Source organism: Meleagris gallopavo, chromosome 4 (assembly GCF_000146605.3).
Source record: "Meleagris gallopavo isolate NT-WF06-2002-E0010 breed Aviagen turkey brand Nicholas breeding stock chromosome 4, Turkey_5.1, whole genome shotgun sequence".
In the NCBI taxonomy this organism is placed as follows: Eukaryota; Metazoa; Chordata; class Aves; order Galliformes; family Phasianidae; genus Meleagris; species Meleagris gallopavo.
Genome location: NC_015014.2, coordinates 47,321,764 through 47,328,567, shown reverse-complemented (window position 1 = coordinate 47,328,567; position 6,804 = coordinate 47,321,764).

The following is a 6,804-nucleotide window of genomic DNA, read 5'->3' as shown; positions in this document are numbered from 1 at the left end:
TTTGGGTGGGGGGAGATTGAGGAGGGGGTGCTTCATAGCAGGATGAACCAAGAAGGAAGAAACAATTATCCCAGAAGAAGAGATTGAGAAATTCTTTTCTTAGCGCAGACTGCTACTTCAGAACATATGCACAGGAAGTGTGAGAAGCTGAAAACCTCCTCAGAAATATTTTAATGCTTTTACTTTGAGGTTACCTTGTCTGGAATTTCACCAAACACTGAGGCATGCAAAGTAGGATAGTGGAATTTCTACTTTCTTTATCCTTTGGAACTTTTTGATCATTCCTGAATTCTTTGGCTTCAACAACCTGAAGACTCTCCACTGTCTGACAGTCTTGTAGAACTTTAAGAAGTGTAGTCCTCCACGTCAAGCTACTGCACATTGTTGTAATGTACTTTTTGTTCACTATGCTTCTGTGTAGTTACAGGAAGAACATAATATTCAGATAAACTAAGGAGATAGGGTGATGCCCAAGCAATGTTAAAATGAGATTTGGATACTTTCAATAACTATAAATCACATCCAAAGAATTGGCTGATCCACATTGATTTTTGGTATGAGAATTTATGATTGCTATGTTTTTGAAAAATGAAGAGTGCTGAGAGAATATGTCTAAAGTGCTTATGGTCTTTTCCTTCATATACCATCATAACATCATGTCAAACAGCAGCAAGAGTTCAGGCATTTATCTTTACTGCCAATTTAAAACCTCCACCATATCTATCACTCTTGTCCTCTTCAATCACTTAATTCTATTTTCATTCAAAATCAGAGTAGAATTCTAGATATTTTTCAAATCCATACATCTCTAATTAAAGAATACAATTCTTGTAGTCTTCTCCCCAGCGGTTTTTCTTCACAACGGATACTAAGGCAGTAATTTTCTCAAACACTGTATTAACTGCAGTTCTGCCTGATCTTCAAATTCTAGCAGGTTCCCTCTGCACCTTTTGGAGTGTATTCCCATAGCTGTCCCTGTGGCTTCTTGTGAGGTCTCATTGAGAGCTGTTCAGAACACGGTTGTGAAAAACATGTGAGGGAGTGGCTGCAGACTGGAGCAGCTCTGATAAACAGCCTGAAAATAAAAGGAAAATAGTTAAATGAAAGAGAAAATTATTTACACTTCTTAGTTTTATACCATTATGTTATGCTTCAAGAGGGTTCAGGACCCAAGAATAGATGCTGATTTACAAGAATGCAGAGCACAACATGTAAATGCATTTTCACATGTTGGATCCAAAGCTAAGGAAAGTTTACTCATTTTTACTAATTAATCAGCTGCAAATTTGCTTCTCTTAAGCACATAAGCATTCTACTTTCTCTAGGCATCATATTTCAATTGATATTAATGAGAATCATGTGAGCTTAGTTATGGTGATATTAGTTTAGTTATAGAAAAACATTTTTCTGTACTAAGTAATCTAATTGTAATTTTCTAGTACATAGAAATGTGTTTTCAGAAACAGATATGCCTTTGGTTTGCACTAGCACTTAGTACTTCTTTCAATATACAGTATGTACTACCCTTATATCCTTATCATACCAATTGCTTGTTTGATATGTAGCAAACCATATCATGCTGACCTTCAAGATCTTATCTTGAAGATTTCCTCCTGCGAGGAACAGAACTGAAAACTCACAGTTTTACCTTTTGGGTTTGTGTGGGTTTTGTTGTTGTTGATTTGTTTGGGGCTTTTTTTTTTTTTCCCCTAGTGATTTATCTATTCTATTGATTTTTAAAATTTTATATCGACATGTTACTACCTGGAGTTGTAATTCCCTAGCCACATCTGATACCTGGGATACCATAAAATTCTAGTGATTTCTGGGCTATGTTTTTCTACTGTAGACATGAAGATAACTGTTAATTTTTCAGCAAGCTCAGAAGACTTTCTACGAGTAGTTATCAGTATGGTAATGGAATAGGCAAGAAAAAGAATTCCAAGTGTTTCTTATTTATTTAACATAGGAAATAACATCCCCATGAAATCTGCTTTGCACTAATGGCCAGATGATTTCCTGAAGCAAGTCCACGGAGGGGAGTACAGTTCTAACATTCCCTCTTCTATGCAGACTTATGTGACAATCTTCAAGCTTGTTCATGAGCACAAATAAACTCAGACAAAAAGAAGGACTAAAATCTACCACAGAAATTAAATGGTGAAGATATAATTAATGGAAGTTTGTTTGTTAGTTCTGAGAAAGATTGCTACAGCAGCCAAAAGACACACACCTATATATCATAGAGCAGTGCAACATCTAGCAAAAATGCTTGGTACTGCTAGCTTCCTGGTAAAAATCCCTCTTAAATCACAATAAAAGACTCAATCCCTAACATAATACCTTCTGAAAAGAAAAATATGGCCTGCCAGTATGCTGCCTTCAGCTGGGAGGTTAGGAAGATTTCATTCACTGTTTATCAGTGTTTATGTCCATGCCCTTTCTGTACAGATGGAAATGTAGTGAAGCAGAAGCTATTTGGGGAATATAAGCAGGCTGGCAAAGGCTTACAGCAAGATTTGAAAATAAAAGGCTCAGTCCTATGTGTTAGAAGTGGTAATGCAAATTAGCTCCAAATCTAGGATGAATCCTTCCATGTTTAAGTGATTCTAGTTTTATTTTTGCAAATTTACTAGTCCTGAATTTCTGTTAATATGAGCTATTAATCAAATGGTTATTTTGTATTTCAGTTACATATAGATGGATAGCTGACCAAGGAGGAAAAATAAAATGTCAGATTACTGTGTCAGAAGGTCTGTTGAACATTCACAACAGTATTTATTGTGCCAATGTGGCTTTTATCATGCATTTGTCTGGCTTCTGTGCTAATAAATGAGCTTGACATCTCTCAAAGGATTGACACAGCATGGCCTGGAATGAGGGAGGGTATTTTGCTTTCTATTGAATGTGTCTTGTCTCTGCAATCTTTCCAAAGTGAATAATAATGGGAACAAGACTGAAATTATTAAATGCATGCATCCAAACATACAGTAGTACTTTCCTTGAAGGTTATGTACATTGTGGATCCACAAAACAAAGGCAAGAGGAAATCCTTCTATACAGATGTACAGTGTCTAGAGCAGTTCTTGGTACATGTAGTTGAGCTTGAAAACAGATAATAGAGGGAGAAAAGGAGATACGTGGACATGCTACAGCCCCCAGGGTAGGAGTGTCTCTGGAATCTGCCTTCATCTTTGACTCTGTCGTTCCTCCACATTTTGTGCTTTGCCAGAACCCATATCCAGTGTACTGTAGTCCTGGTCTAGGGCTTACCCTGCTCTTTCCCAGCAGAAAATTTACCTAAGAATCACTGCCTCTGCTCTTGTCACAGTTTTATCACCTGCTTAAAAGAAGCAAAAAATTGAACGAAGTAGTTAAAGCAGGTATCTCATTGCTATTTAATTTAAAAAAAGAGATTAAATGCAAATTTAACTCTGAGAGTGGGATATCTGTTTAAGGACAGAGTCTCTGGAGCTCTTTAAGCCCTCCACAGATAAATTAAAAAGTCATGACAGATTTTAGTGGTTTATAATCTTTTTCTTTCCCTTACTGCTTCTACAAAAAAATTTGATGTTAGATGTAAGAAAAAGTTTTTAGATCGCCTTGTCTGTCCTGTGCCAGGCATGGATTACGTTCACTGGTATTATGCCAGTTTTCTAGCCACCTCCAGAGCAGCAGCTTATTTTTTCTCTTTGTCAAGGATACTGTTCTATTGGCAAGAATAGTATGAAAAAAATATATACTGCAGTATTTTCTATGGAGACCAGCCAGAAAAAAAAAAAAGAAAAGTAAGGGAAAGAGGTGGAGGAGAGTCAAAGGAGGAAATAATGAAGTAGCAAGGAAAGTACTGTAGTAACAGAACAGACATTAAGATGTTAAGAGGCAAACAAAATTATCAGGGGAAATAGCAGAAATCTAAAAGAAGAAAATCTAAAATATTGTTAGTGAAAAAAAATGATTTTTTTAACCTTATAATAATCATATGTTGGCACACCATTGTCGGAATGACAAGATAAGGAAAGCTTCTCATTCCTTTATTATTTTCCCACTCCTTAGTATTTTCCTCCCTTGTACCAATTAAATTCTTCCCCACACTTTGTTTCCTTACTAATTTTTTTTCTTTTAGTCAGGTTGCTTAAACAGTATTTTACTAGATCATTGGAGCATGTCCTCACTGCTGCTTTTTTGCTGTGGTGCATCAACTTTTGTCGTGTACCAGTGCAGTGATTTACTCATTAACCCAATAACCATGGTATTCAGTATTCAGTATTACATTTGGTTTTAATACTTCTCCTTTAAGTGATTTTTTTGTCCTGTTCAAAGTATATCTGTACTTCTCTATATCACAGCAGAACTACAAAATATTCTCAATATATGCGTAAACTGCAACTTTTTATCATAAGAGCTAAAAGGGAGAATCCAAAGAATCATCAGTGTCCCAGAGGTGGGTAATGACTGGGAATTTGTTAGGTGAAAATTATCACAGGCAAACACATTAAAATAAGTCTTTTATATTTCGTCCCACCAGAATTAATCTCATTCTCCCGTTCTCTTTCATGACAGTATCATATGACATCTTACCTATTTCTTGTGACATGCAATGAGTTACTTAATATGAAACCAAGTATTTCTGCTACCATGTCATTTCCAACAGAATATTCTACTAGTCATAGAAGAAATTCTTACTCTAAGTCCCTAAGTTCCTGCCCTCATGTTTAACATTGTTAAGCTTCAGCTTTGCTTTAGCCTAAGTACAATTCTTTTTTATGATATTCCAGTCCTTTTAACTGAAAACATTCCACATCTGATGTTCCCAGATTTTGCATCAAAAATTGCGGAAGTACAATCAAAGCTGTAATGCAATCAGTACAATTTTTCTATTCCAGACAAGATTTACATATAGAGATTTCTTTTTTTTCTGCTTGCCTGATTGAGTCTATAGTTTTCAATTGTCTTCAAAAGAAGTGGCAACTGAGTCAGCCAGCAGAAAACTCAGTCTCACACATCAGAGTTAATAGCTCTTTTCATGCTATCTTTCAGAATCTTTTCCCTGTATGTTTTATCATCATGAATTGGTAAAAATTCAGAATGAGTCTGCCAAACAACTTTCTTACAGTAAAGGGCCAGCCAAAAGAGCTTATGCTTCATACATAACTCTTCTATCTGAGAGAAGAATATTTGCACTGATGGTCCACAATGCCTCAGGTACTGGTGGGGAAGGGGAATGAGTTGACAGGAGTTCTTCAAGCAGCCTTCAAGAGACGTGATATGGGTGAAGAAATATGGCAGGCCCCTGCAATGTGTATATAAATAAAGTCCAAATAACATCATACATAACTTATTAGTCTGCTTTGAATATCTGAAAAGTAAATCTCGCTAAATCCCACCTATGCCTGCAACCAGATGCAGAGGCTGAAACAGAGTATAGAATTAATTATTTTTCCCTTTTTGATCTTGCTTCTAGTATTGCCTTTCTCCTAACAGTTCTCTGGGCTAGCACCTCTGATGTTGTGCTATTATGGGTAAAAGTGAGAGTGGTGTTTCAGGGAGGAGACAGTACTTATTTATGTTACGCTGCTTACAGCTGCTTCAAACAAACCAAGGTAAGAAGAGTGATGAAAATCCCAGTAGCCGTTAGAACTTACTGCATTTATGCTCCAATCGAAATTCTGAATGGAATCCTCAGGACAAAGCTGAAATGTTCAGGCTGTTGCTTAGATACTACTTTCATAGGCTTCATGTGAAAAATCTACATATGCAGGCAAATAAACAGATAAGAGTTAATAGGCTGAACCTACAATGGGCTGACACAGATTGCTTCTTTTACAATGTATTTGGGGATGAAGGAAATACGTGTGGAATATTTTGAATACTAACACCATGAAAAATAAAAGTAGATGTGCTTTGCTGGGAGGTGCCCTCCATGCACAGATATTTGGGACCAATATCTTAATGAAAAGAAATTATAGTTAGGAAGTGCATGAATTTGAGTTACCGTTTATCTATGTATACTCTTGATGTAATAGGAAGTACACATGTATATCATGCTTATTTGCCTATGCAGGAGCCTTTTATAGTTTGGGATATTTACAATAACAGATCAAAACCGGTGTCATATTCTGAAGTTAGAAAATCACCTCAGTCACGTACACCATTGACTTTATTTCCTACCCCAGAGGAGTTAAATCTGAAATGGTTCACATATTCCATTCAGATTGCCCAAATTATATCTAGTGAAAACTGCTTTACTAAAAATAGATGCTGCTCTGCATAAGTATTAGATTGGTTCCTGCAATGCCATTTCCTCTGTAGAAGACAAAAAATTAAATGTTCTGCTTTGCTAATATGAAAATAAGTTGGGTGTTTTTTTTTGTTTTTTTTTTTAAAGACACCCATAATTGATGACTTGGAGCAACATACTGAACAAAAAGGTTTTATGTAAAGCTGACAGTTTCAACATCACAATACCTCAATATTACCTATTATGTAGTTATGGTGACACACACCAGACGTGATACAAGCTACAAATGATACAGGATTTTTCAGTAAGTCCTTTTTGTTCTGTTGAAGAAAATTAAATGACTACACAAATTACTGCTTTTTGCCTTTTGTTATATTTTTGTTAATCCCCTGCAGGATAAGTGTGTGTCTTCATAGGCTTTGCATTAAGAAAACAATTGTGAAAGCAGCAGAAGCAGAGAAGAATTCAATACCCAGATTATAGTGGCCAAAAGAATAGGTAGAAAAATAATTCTAAGTGATAAAAACAGTTATGTATTGTAAGACCCAGTACTAAATCTTCCT